Below are 18,663 nucleotides of genomic sequence, written 5' to 3' on the forward strand. Positions count from 1 at the left end.
TAAGAAGTCAATGCAAGGAGTAAAGGCACAGATAGTACCAAAACATGAGTCACGATGATCTGTCTTGTTGGCCTGACAAATATGGCTCAAAATTATTTTTTTTAAAAAAGATTAGAAGTTCTGAAAGTCTACAATCTGCAAGGTAGAGACCAAATTGGCTATGCATTGGCAGTGTGACCTTCCCCCAAATTACTAAGCTTCTCTCTGCCTCCTTTTCAAAAGCCTTTACTAGTATCTATATCTTAGATATTATTTAATTTCATTTGATAATTGTGTACCTGACACACAAGGAGCACAGAGTAAATGGAGACAATTATTGTTAGCTCCATTTTAGAGAGGAGACAAACTGATATAGAGAGTGATGGGGGGTTAATAGCTAAGCTCTCAGTAATATACCAAGTGGTGCAGTTCCAAAGAATACATGTTTTGCTCTCAAGTTAAGAAAACACAAGCCAATTGCGATTTTGTGATGAGGAAGATGGAATACAGTTGCAATATCAAAGCTGCCTCTGACAACTAATACCAGCCCTGACCTGCTTCTGCCATGGTTTTCTGACCTGCAATATTTAATCTTCAGCTTTCAGACATCCACATTCCACCCCGGACCTTGCCTGTCTGGTAAGCCCAATCTCTGCAGGTCAGCCATGCAGCTGAGGTGAGGGAAGGTATGTTGGGATGGGCTGGCATGAGGAGTCATGGGGGTCGAGAAGAAAGTTATGGCAAGAGACATTCTTTTGTGTGTGCATAGTTTAACAGAGACAAATAATGTTCATTTTGATCTTTATTAAGAGGTGGCCTCTTAATAGGCCACCCCCTTATTAGGCCTCAGAATATCTGCTTTAAAGTGGCTTTTTCCTGATGGTTTCTTCTGCCATTGTTACAGTAGCTGCCTCAAATCAGCCAAAGCAGAAGTTCCTATTTTGCTTGAGAGCTTAAGCTTCAGGCAAAAACTACTGACATTTATGAGACACCTAGTATTTTACAATGCTATCTGGTTAAATTCTTATAATTGTCCTTTTAAAAAGACAGAGAACACAGAGGTAAAATAACTGCTCTGAGTTCACATAGGCAAATGTTGGAGACGAGATTCAAACAGAAACCAGACTGACTCAAAAATCAAATCTAAGTGATGAAAGTAAAGGTACTGTTTTGTTTGCATCACTTAATAATTCATCTGGAATCACAAGTCATGATAAGAACCTAATAAGCCATATCATCAAAACCTGAGCTTGGGTCACCTTCAAGATGCAACACACCCAACATCACAGTGGATTCAGGGGCACCCTGAAACACAAGAGTAAGAAACAGAAACATCTATCCTTAGAGACTTCCCTTGTAGCCATTCTACTGAGTTGTATTTTTTTTTCATTGTTGCTTAGAAGATCCTTGATCCTGTCTGAGTGTTTTGTTTTCTTTGAGCCCTATGCAGAATTACAGAATGAAAATGAAAACAGGTCAGCTAAAATTAAGAAGTCAATGCAATGAGCAAAGGCACAGACAGTACCAAAACATGGGTCAGGATGATCTGTCCTGTTGGCATGACAAATATGGCTCACAATTTTTTTTAAAAAAAATTAGAAGACTCAAGTCTTTTGACTTTATTGAGAAGATGAAGTCTGACACTGTTTATTTCCAATCTTCTTGGAAAGACTTTCACCACTGTTTATCTCACAAAATTGGAGTGCTATTTACCAGTTAATAAGAAAATGGCATAACATAAAGCCTTTAAATACTAATGTTAAAAGAGAACTTCAGAGTTTTCTAGTTCAACCACCTAGCAAACTCAGGAAGCTCTTCCTTAAATTCTTCAAGTTGATTACCCAAATTCAGAGTTAATACTCAGTAGATTGCTTCTGTTGTAAGGTACTAACAATAAAAACATTCTTCATGATACAGACATTAAATCTACATCCCTGTAAAATTCATAAGCAGATTCTAGCCCCGCCCTTTGTAGCACCATAGAGCAGGGCCCCTGTCTCTACTGCATGAATACAGACTATTCGTAACTGCATTCAAGGGTGTGAACTAATTGCAGCCAGGGCCATGTTTTGACTATCTCAGCATACCTAGATCACAGTACAGGGAACATAGCTGGTGTTCAATAAAAGCTTTGAATATGCGAGTATATATCACCTTTAATAGTTTCTTCTGTTTTTTTCTTTTTCCTGATTTCAGACATCCACATTCCACCCTGGGCCTTGCCCGTCTGGTGAGCCCAATCTCTGCTGGTCAGTCACGCAGTTGAGGTCAGGGAAGGTATGTTGGGATGGGCTGACATGAGGGGTAATGAGGGTCAAGATGAAAGTCAAGGCTAGGGACATTCTTTTGTGTGTGCATAGTTTAATAAAAGACGAATCAGTCATTTTGCATGTTGATCTCTATAAATGACCACATCAACATATCTGCTTTAAAGTGGCCGTATCCCAGTGGCTTCTTCTACCACTGTCACTTTTGAAGGAGGGTCCTGTTCCACTCCTTCATCACTATAGTGACCTCTATTAAACAAAAGAGGTACCAGGAATCAAACATTACATTTCAGATGTGAAATATCTCCCAATAAACCAGCATTCACTACTTCCACTGGGAATTCTCTGTGGCTAGAAAACTATTTTTGTTGAATCTTTGCCTTGATTTTCTGGGAAAGATATATTTTTAACCCCATTCACCTTCCTCCCTCCCTTTCTCCTTGCCCGTTTTTGCTAGCCCTCTGAGCTTGACATTGATAACTGTTTAGTATAATCAGTTGCCTAAATTTCCCTGCTTGTGAGTTTCTCCAATCCCTAGAGCTGAGGGCATTTGATTCCACACGCACGCCCCTCTGCTCTGGGCCGTGGGATGGGTCATTCCTAGAACTCCTAAGTGAGTGGCTCTAAAACTCATCTCAGGTGACTTAGTGAGCATTTCTTGCAGTGAGTTCTGCTCTGAACCTGTGCTCCAGTCCTAGTGACTGAGTGTTGTTTTTTCCTGAGTTCAGGTCCAAATAGCCACCATCACTTGATTCCATGTCCAACAGTTCCTTTTATTATTAAGGCTTAAAACTTTAATAATAACATGAGATAAATTTCTCATGTTTTTTTTCCCCCAACATGTATTATCCTGTGACCCTGAATAAATATCCCAAACTAGTTAAGCTTCAATTCTTTATCTTTAAAAAGGGGATAATATTGATCCCTTGTTCTCAGGGTAACTGGGAGAATTAAACATATTTCATGGGCATAAAATGCCTGGCACTTAAGAAGTGTTTCTCTCTGGCTGATAATTGTTATCTGATTATCCTCTCTCAGTTTGGAGGTCCTAAACCCCAGCTCCATATCTGGATCTGTTACTTTTTTTTGCCATACCTATTTGATGCAGACTTCTTACCTACATAAATATCTACATGCTGCCTATTATCCCTTTTCCTAACTGCCCCAACACTGGGTTTTCCCCTCTTTCTCTTCCCCTGTTCTCTCACTGGGTGCCTGTTAAGCTGATTAACTAAAGCCCTGCCCCTCTTTACTCCCTGTTCCAGCAGCTCAACTGAATTTCCGTGCTTTCACAATCATAGCTGGATGCGTCCCAAGAACAGAAAATGCCACACTCCAGTGGGCAATCCTAAACTCTTGGCTTTCGACCTTAGAAGTCTGGCCATTACATTGCCTTTGAATCCACATGTGTCAGATCTAATAATACTTAGTTGAAGATTTACTATCCTCTCCCTAAATAACTGCTCCCGGCCACTGGGATGATCCTCTCAGCTCCCCAGCCCCACAGTCTGCTAGCATGGAGCTGTGAAAGCTGTATTCCATCAGCAAGGATCTCCCAAGGCTAAAAGATCCAGAAACCTTGCCATCTGCACCTACAATGTCAGGAGATATACCCTCTTCAAAGGGGAAGGCACTGCTTCTACTTAAACAGTTCTCAATTGTGATGACAATACATACTTCAATCCTGTAAAGTTTCTCCAGACACGAGATGGAAATGTGCTTTTCTGCTTCCCAGTCTCAGGCATTCTTTTATCTCTAATTTGACATGACAAACAGACTCTCCATCGTCACCTGTTATGGTGTGAATGTCTCTTCATTTCATTAATGCAGGGCTGCCACTGACATAAAGGGCTTTTTTGTTTTGGGTCACTCTTCTGTACCCCTATCCTTCCCATATCTAATAATCACCATTATTATATTAAAAGGCAAATTTCTGATCACAGCTTGATAGTGTCCTTGAAGTGAACAGGACGATTTTCTGTCTACCCAGTGAAAACAGCCTTTGGTCCTTCACAGTGATTTCACAGACAACCTAGAGCCTACGAGGAGACTGGAACGTTGATCTCTCTCAGGTCAGGAACCAGACTTACACACCTACACACTTCGTGCGCGCGCGCGCACACACACACACACACTCATTTCCGGCATCCAGTCTTTATGATGAGAGCTAGTTCTTCAGTAAGAGTCCAGCTTCTGGCTGCAGAAGGAATTAATGCCAAGATAATTCTGTGTACTTTGGATCCACGCAGTAGGAAGCTTCATGCTTGCTGCTTTCCTCAGGATGCCCTGTGACATCACCCACACTGGATTGTTTTTCCTTTCGTGTTAAAACACTTTGGCTTCATTCCAAAGGGTGTCTGAAGACAACAAGCCTTCCCTCCAGTCTACCCACTGGCCACGTAATCCCACAACTGGAAACATTCTTCTGCATGAAAAGGCATCACTCAATTAGCTCTCACTCAGAGCACCCCTCCCACGTCTGAGCTTCCTTTGACCTCTTTCCTTGCCGATGTTTTAGATTCTTAATGGTTTGGTCTGGTGGAGGTCTGCTACAGTCACTTGATACTCGTACTTGTGTCCCCCAGTGTGTATATCAAGGGCTGATATTATAAGGAGAGTGAGTAGATGTATCTCAGGAAAAATTAAAAATCACTTCAGATGCTGAAATAGTTCACTACAACCCTGGTGTCTGGAGTTGCAGGGAATAGGATATAATCTCCTCAATTCTAGAAAACATGGTTCAAGCTGTATACAAAAGATATGCACATCTGAGGGTATGAGTGTGACATTAACCATTATGCACCACTCACACCAGTTACAGAGATCTGGGTTGCAATGCTAGTTTTTTTGCTTAGCTTGTTAATTTGCAAAACACAAAAGATATAATACAACCTGCTTTTCAAGATGGCTATTAGGATTATGGGAGAGTGACACAGCACTGAGCCCCAAAAAGAGGAGATGGAGCTGGGCTAAGGGGAAGGTGTCACTAAAAGCAGAAGCGGGGAGCACACAGAAAAACCTTGATTAGCATCATAGATTGTCTGCAGGCTGGACCTCCAAAGTTGTACCACGCTGAATACTTGGTTGCACTATTAGACTTCCTGGCCATTACTGCTTGGATAGCTGAGATTTTGATTAGTGCTATTCTATTAAACTGGTAGTAAAATATCTTTGGGGAAAGGAATGGGGTACATATGCTCGCAGACAGGCAAGGTCACTGATATGGTTTGGCTGTGTCCCCACCTAAATCTCACCTTCAGTTGTAGCTCCCATAATTCCCATGTGTGTGGGAGGGACCAGATGGGAGATAATTGAATCATGGGGTAGTTTCCCCCATACTGTTCCCATGGTAGTAAGTCTCACGAGATCTGATGGTTTTATAAGGGGAAACCCCTTTTGCTTGGCTCTCATTCTCTCTCTTGCTGCTGCCAAGTAAGAAGTGCCTTTAGCCTTCCACCATGATTATGAGACCTCCCCAGCCACGTGGAACTGTGAGCCCATTAAACCTCTTTTTCTGTATATAAATTACCCAGTCTCAGGTATGTCTTTATCAGCAGTGTGAAAACTAACTAATACGGTCACCAATCTCAATGTGTTGCTTTCATACAAAGAACATTCTTTGATTCAAATGAGAAGAATATACATCAGAGTGGTCCTGCTCAGGAGAGGAAGTGGAGACCCGCTTTGCTTGATGGCACAGCATAGATGATGTGTTGCCACACTCAGGTGCCCCTGGGACCAAGAACCCAAGAACCAAGTATGAGTCCTGGAGGGCTAGGGGTTGATGGGCAAGGCCTTGCACTCCTTTTGGTTTTCACAAGGTTTTAGTGACATTTAGCCAAATATGAATAACAGGACAAATATTCCTTCAGCCTATTATGTCTTCTCTCGTAAATGTTTCTGGATAAGGGAGCTGGCAAGGGCATATTCACAAGTTGTTGACAATCTGTCTTTGAGGACTGGTTTCTAATTTTTTTTTTTTTTTAATGAGGGCATCCAGTCTATGTTTCTAGGGGAAAATTACATGAGATTTGGGAGTTCAAATGCCAATGATGTTTATAATTCTCAGCTAAAATGCCAGTATTTCTTTCTCTTGTCTTGAACTCTATGAGTGAAAAAAAAAAATAGTGTTGGTTTATAGTATAATCCTTCCAGTTATGTTTTAAAGCTCTGCAGTACTCCCAAACCCATCAGTTGAATGATCTTTTCATAAATATTATCTATCATTTATGTGTACAAAATGGCATTTTGATTAAGTTAAAGCAAAAGGTAATTTTATTACCAGAGAAAATATTCATCTCATCCCTGTCCCCTTCTCTAATCAACCTCAAATAAAACAAGGCCATGTGGTCTACAGTTAAAATTGTTATAAATAATATTTAATTAAATCAGTATCTAAAATTATTGATTTTTAAATACATATTGGAAATCTTTCTCCATGTAGCCATACCATACACATTCTTGGCTAAGAAATAATTTTGTTTTGGATGCAGGAAACCTACTTGTTCAAGGCAAGCACCACTCAAATTTTCATAGGCAGATTATCTGCCAGATGAATTAGCCCAAGGAATTAAAATTAAAATTCCTAAACTTCCTTCTGCTCAACAACCCAGAATGTTCTCCTTGGTTACATCTTTCTCATCTGATAGCTTGATTTCAAGGGAACAAAAAATCAGTTTTAATGGGGCATTCTTTTCAAAGCATATAATTTATTCCAAGTCAAATGCAAATTGATTTCTCACTACTTTCCTTTTATGGCTTATCTATGGCACCAACTTCCTTCATTCGCCTAGAAAATCAAGAAGTAACCACCCAAGCCAAATACCAGGGAAGCATCTTTGTTCCTTAAATGCTGGGAAAAGTCTTAACCCTAGTCACCTTTCTTTTGGATCTAGCAGCGTCTTTTTCACTTTGATATTATTCCACCAGAGAAGTCTATATTCTCAAAGAGCTGTACTGACAGCAGGGCTGTGGTTTACTTGGCAAGACTGAACTTCTCAAGGGCAGTAATATTGCTCATAATTCTTAATCATAGTCTTCACAATACTTCAGATATAGTTGAATGTTGATTGAATTAAAAAATACACAAAGATGTGTCCATAGTTTTTTCCAGTCCCTTACTGTCATTGGTGTATTTGGCTGAATGGTACAGAAACTCTTCCCGTGAAGGTTTAAACACCTTACCATCACGGTTTCAGGGAAAAGTGCTCCCATCTTCCCCAAACTCAGTTCTTAGTTGCCCATCAACATGAATATTCCAGACTGAGAAATACTGGGAAAGTATCACTTTTCTTTTTAAGGAAAATATTACTAACTTGGGTTGCCGCTGTGTGTATAGACATTCATGGATAATAAAATTCCAACCTTCCAAATCAGGACAGGATGATTCATTCTTCTTCTATAGCACTATCATGGAGATAAAAAGTGTGATTGGAAGAGAAAGTATTAAAAAAAACATGGAAATTCAAGATTCTATCAAATACACTAACTCCTGTCAGCTCTCTAAATCTTCTATTATCTGTAGTAAGTGGTAATGCTTCCCGCTAAGAGGCCTTGAGAAGGCACACACTAATAGAAAGTTAATCTCATGTGACAAGCAACATATAGCTTAAGGTATTGTCTCAAGATGCTATCTATCTGGATCTTCCTAGGAAGATCTTTTGTCTTGTATTTTAAGGCCTTCTTAATTTATCTATATCCACAGGGAAAATGGGAATTGAGCCATCAGCCAATAACACTTACTTTATTTTCCTTTCCAATAAAGATGTCCTGAGTTTTCATTGCAACAGCTTAAAACAGAAACCCAATCACTTAAAGGTCAAAGAAGTTGTAGACACTATCCAGGGAGTTTCTGGTCTACGAGTAAATTACATCTGTGAGTTCACTGATTCCCAGCAGATTGAATAGACTAATAAATAGACTCTCTGTAAATTGCCAAAGAGGACAGTTTGCAGGCAGTTCTCACAAATGGGAAAATAGCAACAGAGAGACAGGAGTTGGATTTCTGTTGGCATACCGTAAATACCAAATTTTGAGAAGGTCAAAAGTCATGACACATATGCCTTCCATAAATTACATTTGTTTTGAAATGCACAGTTAGGTTCAACCAAAGCAGCTCCCATACAAAACTACATGGGAGCTATTAAAGATTAGTCATAGGTAACCTGGCATTTGGAAACACCATGGAGAGTGTTATCATTCTGTTGAGAAACACAAAGCAGGTAACTAGTACAAAATGACTTCTATTCTTAGCAATACTCGTAGTTCCTCTGGGCAGTTCTGTCATGTCTCCTTGAAGGTAATGAAGGTCAAGGCAACTAGATGCTAAAACAGAATTCTGAAACAAGTCTGGGAAATTGCCAATTTTATAATTAATGGTGGGGGAAAAAATGCCAGTTAACTCTCTCCTCATTTGGGTCTACACTTGAATGATGATATTAATCTGCATAAGATAATTCCACTTTCCATTCGTTATTTGGTTTGGCTAAGACTGTAGTCATAGCTACATGCACTGTGATTAAAAACTAAACAATACCACCTAGTATGAAAGGAGGTTTAGAAACACAGCTTCTTTTTATCCTCATAGCAATCCACTGATGTGCATTTTCAGATGGGTAAACAGAGGCTCAAAGAGGTCGATTAGTTGGTGCAAACGTGCACAGTCTTACTAGCAATCAAGCAGGTACTTAAACTCAAATCCTTATGTATCAGAATCTAGGTCTCAATTTTTGAAACTTAAGGTCTCAATCTTCAAAACGCATAAGAATCAATTGAGGACCAATCAAATCAGGATTGGGGTGAAACTCAAGAATCTACAAGTGCAAGATGTTCTCCTAGAATTTGAAAGCAAATAGTTGACTACACTTTTAAAAACACCACTATACTATACTGCTTGTAGGGATATCTACATGAGGTGTTGGAGGTTATGAATATGTAGCTTGAGGTTATGAATATCTAGCTGGGGACAGCTATTTAGGCAAACCTGCATCATGAATACATAATTGCCCTCCTCAGAACTCATTCATTTAAAGGACCATTTACTTGAGTTTTGTACATCTAGCAATAGAGACCTCAAAGTAGGAAAGCTGCAAAATAGCACAATTTTTAACATTTTCTTTCCAAAGTTATTGAAAATATTAAGATAAAAGAAAGATTGTTAAAACAGACATTGTTATACAAGCCAAGAAATAAAGGTATTAACAGTTTAATATGGTTTGGAATGGGAAAGAGACAAAAGGAGGCACCAAAAAGGGGAAATGCATTTGGTGCCCATTTAATGCTAACTCTGCTTCATCCCTGATTTGTTACCCACTGTTTTCATGATTTCTCCAATTGCTCTCCAGTGGCCAAATGTGATCTGACTCCCTCTTCCTCCCACCTCCTTGTTTTAAATGAGATCTGGTTTTACTTAGATGAATTAAATGTCACTATATTTGTTTCTGTAAATTGTTCCAGCAAAAATTACAGCATCGATGTCTGACTTTAAATGTCTGTACGACTGTCTGCCTTGCTGGGCTATTTATAGCTGCCTTTTAAAAAGTCTAATAAATGCTTTTAGATTGCTATTGATTTGTTTCCCCTTTACAAAGCCTCAGAATTAATATTCTTCAAAGTATTAACTGCAAATACCTTTTTTCTTTCTGCAAAAGTCATGCATGTTTACTGTTAAATTTTAGAAAATATAAGTATGTGAATAGAAGAAAAAAGAGAAAACTAATCACATCAAAATTAACATTTTGTTGTATATGATTCTGTTTTTTCTCCATTTTTAAATATATTTAAACTTAAAAAATTTTATGGTATGAGAGTTTTTATAGCCCTGTTTTTACTTTCATTTAAAAAGCCCACATTTTTTTCCCGTCACTCTTCTACTCCATTACTTTTAATGGCTATAGAGTAATCATATGATTGTACCATTACCTATGAAATCAACTTCTCATTTATAAAATAGCTAATTCACATCCAGATTTTGTCCCTACAAATAGCCCTCCAATGTAGTCATGTCTTTGTATTCATCCATAATAATTTCTTTAGAAAAAAATTGCTGAGAATGGAATTGCTGCATTGGAGGTTGTACCAGATTCACAGACTATTGTCACACATAGCTAGCTTACCTCCAGAAATAGTTCAAATTAAATGTATACATTTGAATATATCTTTAAAGTGACAATATAATAACACATTAATATTGGGGAAGTCACATTTCTAGTAATTCAATTATAGACTTAACAAATTTAATTAAACACTTTTACACAAACAGACACTTTTCAAAAGAAGACATACAAGCAGTCAACAAACATGAAAAAATGCTCACTATCACTAAGCATCAGAGAAACGCAAATCTAAACCACAATGGGATACCATCTCACACCAGTGAGAATAGCCATTATTAATAACTTTAAAAACAACAGATGTTAGCGAGGCTGCGGAGAAAAGGGAGTGCTTATACAGTGTTGGTGGGAATGTAAATTAGTTCAGCCACCGTGGAAAGCAGTTTGGAGATTTCTCAAAGAACTTAAAGCAGAACTACTATTCAAACCAACAATCCTGTTACTGGGTATATATTCAAAAGAAAACAAATCATTCACCAAAAGTTTCATGCACTCACATGTTGATAAAGGCACCATTCACAATAGCAAAGGCATAGAATCAACCTAAGTGCCCATCAATGGTGGACTGGATAAAGAAAATGTGGTCAATATACGCTATGGATTACTACACAGCCATAAAAAAGAACAAAATAATGTCCTTTGCAGCAACATTGACGTAGCTGAAGGCCATTATCCTAAGTGAATTCACATAGGAGCAGAAAACCAAATACTGCATGTTCTCACTTAAAAGTGGAAGCTAAACATGAACATAAACATGGCAACAACAGACACCGAGGACTACTAGAAGGGAGAGCGGGCAGGGCTTCAAGGTTTGGAAAACTAACCTCAGCATCACACCAAACCTCAGCATCACACAATATACCTGAACCAAACCTCAGCATCACACAATATACCTGAATAACAAACTTCCACATGGACCCCAGAATTTAAAAGCTGAAAAAATAATAATAATATAAAATTTCATACTGAGCTCTGTTATCAGTCCTGAGGAAGACGATACATAAAAACAAATAGTATCACCTTTGTGTTTTCTGTTTATAAGCTGGTATCTGCAACGGGGAGATGTAGGATAAATGGGTGTTTGGAGAACTGTCAACACTGATGTTTTTATAGTCTTAGGAGTACTAACTCTCTTATGAGTGATGAAATTTCCTTGAGGATAAATATCATCTTTGTATTATTCAATTATTTATTCATCTATTTCTTCAAAATATAATTAGTAAGTGCCTATACATCACATATTGCTTTAGCTGTTAGGGATACAGTGGTAAATAAGACAAGTATGGCCCTCGTGGAGCTTACAATTTATTTCACAGAACAATCTAATCAACAAAAAAGTTAATCAGTAGCAGAAACATCCTTAGGCTTTAGAGCAGGGTGTGGCAAACTCTTCTGTAAAGACTCAAAGAAACTAGGATAATATTTAAGGTAGTAAATATTTCAAGCTTTGTGGACCACATGGCCTCTGATGCAGCTACTCAACTTTGTAAGTTTGTGTGATGTAGGGGAGGGAAGACTTTCCCTCTAGCCTCAAGTTCAGTAATTCAGTAGAACTTATGATTGTTCAGAACTTGAGTCTATAAAATAAGCTGACAAGAGGCAGATTTTATCAGTCCATTTTTACATTGCTATAAATATCTGAGACTGGGTAATTTAAAACCTAGGTAATTTAAACCTGTTTTAAAGAAAACAATAAGAACACAGGGACACAGAGAGGGGAACATCACACACTGGGGCCTGTCGGGGGATCGGGGGCTAGGGAAGGGATAGCATTAGGAGAAATACCTAATGTAGATTATGGGTTCATGGGTGCAGCAAACCACCATGGCACATATATACCTATGTAACAAACCTGCATGTTCTGCACATGTATCCAAGAACTTAATGTATCATTTAAAAAAAGAAAAATAAATAAATAAACAAATAAATGCTGAAAAAAAAGAAAAGATGTTTAATTGGGTCATAGTTCTGTAGGTTCTCCAGGAAGCATAATGCCAGCACCTGCTTCTGGGGAGGCCTCAGGAAACTTACAAAATGGTGGAAAGTGAAGGGGGAGCAGGCACATCACATGGTGAAAGCAGGAGCAAGTGAGAGGTGGAATTGAGGAGGGAGGTGCCACCATTTTTAAATGACTAGATCTCATAAAAACTCACAATCGTAAAGACAGCACCAAGCCATGAGAGATGCGCCCCCATGATCAAAACACAAAACACCTCCCACCAGGTCCCCCCTCCAGCACTGGGGAACACATTTCAACATGAGATTTGGGTGGGGACAAATACCCAAACTATATTATTCTGCCCTGGACCACCCCAAATTTTATGTCCTTCTCCCATTGCAAAATACAATCATTCCTTCCCCCAAATTCCCAAAAGTCTTAACTTATTCTAGCATTAACTCAAAAGTCTGAAGTCTTATCTGAGACAAGGCAAATCCCTTCCACCTATGACAGGTTAGTTACTTCCAAGATACAATAGGGGCATTGTACAAACAGGCGTTGGATAAACATTCCCATTCCAAAAGGAAGAAATTAGTCAAAATAAAAGCTCTCCAGGGCCCACACAAGTTTAAAACTTAGCAGGGCAGTCATAAAATCTTAATGCTCCAAAATAATCTCCTTTGACTCCATGGCCCACATCCAGAGCACACTGGTGCAAGGGGTTAGGTTCACAAGGCCTTGGGCAGCTCCACGTCTGTGGCTTTACAGGGTTTAGTCCCTGAGACTGCTGTCACAGGTTGTTGAATGCATGTAGCTTTTCCATGTGCAAGGTAGAAGTTGCTGGTGGATCTACTCTTCTGGTGTCTGGAGGATGGTGACCCTTTGTCACATCTCCACTAGGCAGTACCCCAGTGGGGACTGTGTAGGTGGGCTCCCACCCATGTTTCCCCTCTGCCCTTCCCTAGTAGAGGTTCTCTGTGGAGGCTCCACCCCTGCAGCAGGCTTCTGTCTGGGCACCCAAGCTTTCCCATACAGCCTCTGAAATCAAGTAAGAGGCTACCAAGCCTCATAACTCTTGCATTCCATGGACCTGCAGGCTTAACACCACAGAGAAGCCACCGAGGATTATGGCTTGCACTCTCTGAAGCAGCAACTCAAGCAAGCTGTGTCTGGGGCCCTTTGAGCTAAGGCTGGAGCTGGAGTGACCTGGATGCAGGGAGCAGTGTCCCAAGTCTGCACAAAGCAACAGGGCCCTAGGCCCTGCCCACAAAACCACTATTTTCTCCTAGACCTTTGGGCCTGTGATGGGAGGGGTTTTCTAGAAGATTTCTAAAATTCCTTTGAGGCCTTTTCCCATTGTGCTGGATATTAGCACTTGGCTCCCTTTTAGTTATGCACATATCTCTAGCAAGTGGTTGCTCCACAGCCTGCTTGAATTTGGCTCCCCAAAAAGCCTTTTCTTTTTTGCCATGTGGCCAGGCTGCAAATTTTCCAAACTTTTACACTCTGCTTCCCTTTTAAATATAAGTTTCAAATTTAGGTCATTTCTTTGCTCTTGCCTCTGAACACAGGCAGTTAGAAGCAGCCCTGGTATATCTTGAACAATTTGCTGCTTAGAAATTTCTTCTACCAGATACCTAAATTATCACTATGAAGTTCACACTTCCACAGATCCCTAGGGCAGAGGCACAATGCAGCCAAGTTCATGCATGAGTCACCTTTGCTCCAGTTCCCAATAAGTTCCTCATTTCCATCTGAGACCGTGTCAGCCTGGACTTCATTTTCTGTATCACTATTGGCATTTTAGTCACAACCATGTAACACTAAGCAATTCCAAACTTTCCCTCATCTTTCTGTCTTAGAACTTCTGAGTCCTCCAAACTCTTCCACCCTCTGTCATTCAGTTTCAAAGCCACTTTCGCATTTTCACGTGTCTTTGTAGCAATACCCCACTCTCAGTACCAATTTTCTATATTAGGCTCTTCTTGCATTGCTATAAATACCTGAGACTGGGTAATTTATAAAGAAAAGAAGTTTAATTGGCTCACGGTTATGCAGACTGGACAGTAAGCATAGTGCCCGCATCTGCTTCTGGGGTTGCCTTAGAAAGTTTACAATCATGGAGGAAGGTGAAGGGAGAGCAAGCACTCCACATGGTGAAAGCAGAAGTAAGCAAAAGAGACAGAGAAGTGTCTGGGGGGAAAGAGAGATGCCACACACTTTTATATGACCAGACCTTGCAAGAACTGGTCGTGGTCATGAAGACAGCACCAAGCCATGAGAGATCTGTCCGCGTGATCCAAACCACCTGGCCCCACGGCAACCCCACCTTCAGCATTAGGGATTACAACTCAACGTGAGATTTGGGCAGGGATAGATATCCAAACTATATCACAGATTAACAGGAGAAAGTGTATATGCATTTATCAAGTGCATTTTCTTTTATAGGAAAGAAAAGTGAATACTCAAGAAACCAGGTAGACTTAAAAGCTTATTACCCCTTTATAAGGGAGAGGAGAGTGGGGATGCAGACAAGTTAGGGGGTATAAATGATTTGGGGGAAAGATGATGGGGTCCATAGAAGAAGAGGTGACAGTCTGTGACAAAGTTTGTCTGGGTGTGGCATGAACTTCCAGTTACCCCTTCTGGGATATGAGTTAATCTCTGGTTGATAAAACTGGGGGATGGCAGAGGTATCAATGACAATTAAGAAGTTCTTTTTGGAGGATCTGTCCCTAGACAGATAAGAGGATCCCAGAGAAAGACTCTGCCTGCATCTGTTGTCCCACAGAAACTCCAATTTAATGTAATCAGCTACCAAAGTGGCATATTTTGGGGTGGCATTTCCTGAACATTTTCAGGAACAATATGTAGCCACAGACCTTAAACAATGGTCTGGCTGTATTCCAATAAAACTTCATTTACAGAAACAACTCAATACTCAGATTTGGCCCTCAGGCTGCAGTTTTCTGACCCCAGTGTTTGTTAGTGAAAAAGGAAGATACGGTGAAGATCTCTACCTATCACAGAACAGTGAGAATAGTAGTAGGAAATACTTTAGAGAGAGGGCCAGATGTTAGATGTATCAATCTGCTTACCATACAGATTATGCAAATTACTCTAATTGCAATGGAAAGAAACTGGAGAGTTTTAAGCAAAGAGTGATATGTTTTGGCTTTGTTTTAAAAGAGGGCTGCGTGTAGTGGGTCACACCTGTAATCCGAGCACTTTGGGAGGCTGAGGCCGGCAGATCACTTGAGGCCACAAGTTCAAGACCAGCTTGGCCAACATAGTGAAACCCCTAGTGAACATTTTGCTGCTTAGACATTACTGAAAAAAAAAAAAAATACAAAAAATTAGCTGAGTGTGGTGGCACATGCCTGTTGTCCCAGCTACGAGGTTGAGTATGAGAATTCCTTGAATCTGTTAGGCAGAGGTTGCAGTGTGCCAAAATTATGCCACTGCACTCCAGCCTGGGCAACAGAGCAAGACTCTGTCTCAAAAGAAAAGAATAGAAAATAGATTGACGTGTAGGAAGGGCAAAAATAGGAGACCTCTTAGGAAGTTGTTGCCATGGCCTACTGAAGACAGTGGTTTTGACAACAGTGAGAATTGAGTAGATTTAATATCTACTTAGAAGTGAACTAAAGGGCTTGCTGGTAGCCGACATGATGATTTAAGGGAGAGTCATGAGACCATATGCTTGCATATCGGATACTTTTTTTTTTTTTTTTTGAGAAGGAGTCTTGCTGTGTCACCCAGGCTGGAGTGCAGTAGCACTATCTCGGCTCACTGCAAGCTCCACCTCGCAGGTTCACACCATTCTTCTGCCTCAGTCTCCCAAGTAGCTGGGATTACAGGCACCCGCCACCACGCCCAGCTAATATTTTTTACTTTTTTTAGTAGAGACGTGGTTTCACCATGTTGGCCAGTCTGGTCTCGTACTCCTGACCTCAGATGATCCACCCACCTTGGCCTCCCAAAGTGCTGGAATTACAGGCGTGAGTCACCGCGCCTGGCCAGAATACTTTTTAAAAAGGTACATGTAATTAAATTTTAACTGATTTTTGTTGTTGATATTGTTCAAGCAACAGAAATTATCCCTGGTTAACACCAGCAGAAGAAAACATTATTGGAAAGATAACAGTTTGGCTTATAGCATCAAATATAAGAAGATACAATCTGATTTGAGCAGAAACAAGAGGAAAGGCAAAATAACAATCTTGTCTCAAAGACTGCCTCGTACGGAGCTGTGACTTGCTTCTCTCTTTCAACACCTAGATGTACACCACCTCACCACTGGCCTCTTGACTGCCTGCCAGTCCCTTAAATAACAGGAGTCAGCAACTCTGGATCACTTCCTCAAGATTCAGCCTAGTTCGTGAAGTTCTGATTGGGCACTCCTAGGTCATGTGGCCCTGCCGCACATGAAGGGTGAGAAAGCACTGTAGTGAGAGGTGGCTTCTGATACCTTCTCTGGCCTCATCCTAATCCCAGTCATGATCATCTCTTACCTCATTGTTGAAACAGCTTTCTGGTTTACCTCCCTCCTTCTGCTCTTAAATTTCCCCCAACTGATTTTCCAATGGACAGCCGGCATGATCTTGTTCAAATGCAAAAGTTATCATGCAATGCCCTTGGTTCAGATATTTCAACAGCTTTCACTGTTCTTGGGAGAAATATCCAAATCTTTACCTATGAGATATTTTATGCTCTGGCTCTCTCTTTCTAGCCTCAATTCTCCCTCATTTCAACCCATGCCCACACTCAGGTCTTTGGAAAGCATGTCCTATGCACCTTTCAAAAGATATTGAAAAGATAACCGTTTAGCTTATAGCATCAAATATAAGAAGATAGAATCTGATTTGAGCAGAAACGAGAGGCAAGAAACCTTTGCATGAGTCATGCAGCCTTTGCGAATATTGTTTTCTCTGCCTGGGAAACATTTTTGCTTCCTCTTCTTATTGAGTTAATTCCTCTTCCTCTTTCAGATTATAGCTTGGACATGCATCTCTCCCAGACTAGGTAAGGCCCTGTATGATAAGCTATCAGAGGAGAGAGATTTATTGTAGTTAAGGGATAAGGATGACTATAAATAAAAGAGCTTCCCAGGTGCTATTATGCGCTTTCATTTTATGTCATTTATTCCTCACAAAAACATTTTGAGATAAATTGACTATTGTCCCCATGATTTCAATAAATACAATGAGGCTTACAGATGCTGATTCCATGCAGCTAAGATGTGGCAAAAAATAATAATAATAATGAGAATCCAAGTCTTTGATCTTCATATTCCTGCCCTTTGACTATTCTGCTGTTAGACCACATTCTGGAGCTTGGACTGTACCCATGGTAGCAGGAGGAGAGATACTTACATTTCAGGTTTAGAAATGATCGCTCTGGATGAAAGAGGAAATAAATGAGTTGAAAGGCTGTTATGTAAACCAGGTGAAGCCAGGTGAGAGATCAGGAAAGCCTGCATTCAATGATAAAATGCAGATGCGTTCCTGTAATGATAACTTCTTATGAGAACCAGGTCTTAAAATTAGCTTCGAAAGAGGGAGGCTGCAGCCAAATCACACCTATCAATAGTGAGAGCCTTAACAACCAGACAGTGACTGTACCTCAAACAAATAAAATAAGATAGGGAGCAAGGTCTGAGTTGAGAGGATTTTAACCTAAGGCTCGGAATGAAGAGCTCACTCTGAACTTGAATGTCAGGCCCTAGGCCAAACCTTCTTGGATGGCCCTGGTTCAACAGTAACCTCCCTCCTTGCTCCAGGCCCTTCTCCATAGTATCACTTTCTTTTGTGTCCTCCATGATAGTTACTGCTATCAGAGATTGTTCCTTTGTATGGTTTTCATGTTTGTTGATACCCGCCTCTCCAATGTAAACTGCAATTCTGTTTTCCGGTGCCTAAAAGTGGATGGGTCTGTCACATAGTAGGAACTCATTTAAAAAAAAAAAAAAAAAACTGAATGAAAAGAAAACAAGAATGAAAATAATTAGTAGCAACTACTCCCAAGGGGAATGTAGAGGCTGTTGGGGGAAGTGGTTTCCTTATACAACGAAAGGAGACTGAGCTGTGGTCTTTTAAAGGAACGTCAGATCTCATGTTATCTGACTTCTTTGCCAACCCAGATCCAGCTCAAGGTAAAAATCTAAGCAACTTGGGCTAACATCCAACCAAGACAGGGATGGGCAGGCTGATTGTCAAGATAAGAATAAGAGAAAGTTTCAGAACCGTCTTAGTAAAACATGTACACACAATTTAAGACAAAGAATGATAATCACTTTGTGGATTTCTTTAGCCTGTTAACTTTGCTAATCTTGTCAGTCCTGTCTCCTTTAGGCTCGTTCCTAAAG

At 40.1% G+C, this 18,663-nt stretch overlaps 1 protein-coding gene across 7 annotated transcripts in view; it reads left to right on the forward strand.

Annotated features, from left to right (window-relative positions):
• KCNJ16 (potassium inwardly rectifying channel subfamily J member 16) overlaps window positions 1-18,663 on the forward strand; it is a 60,449-nt gene that overhangs the window by 31,042 nt on the left and 10,744 nt on the right. For 2 of the 7 annotated variants that reach the window (XM_054671520.2, XM_054671523.2), the window contains exon 2: window positions 2,176-2,256. The exons of 4 other annotated variants lie outside the window; for them this stretch is intronic. The gene's annotated coding sequence lies outside the window, so the exon portion shown is untranslated. Of the gene's footprint in view, window positions 1-2,175; window positions 2,257-16,568; window positions 16,731-18,663 lie in introns of those variants that run through there. One more of the 7 variants, XM_009433159.5, reaches the window with a different exon arrangement.

This window comes from Pan troglodytes, chromosome 19 (assembly GCF_028858775.2).
Source record: "Pan troglodytes isolate AG18354 chromosome 19, NHGRI_mPanTro3-v2.0_pri, whole genome shotgun sequence".
Classification (NCBI taxonomy): domain Eukaryota; kingdom Metazoa; phylum Chordata; class Mammalia; order Primates; family Hominidae; genus Pan; species Pan troglodytes.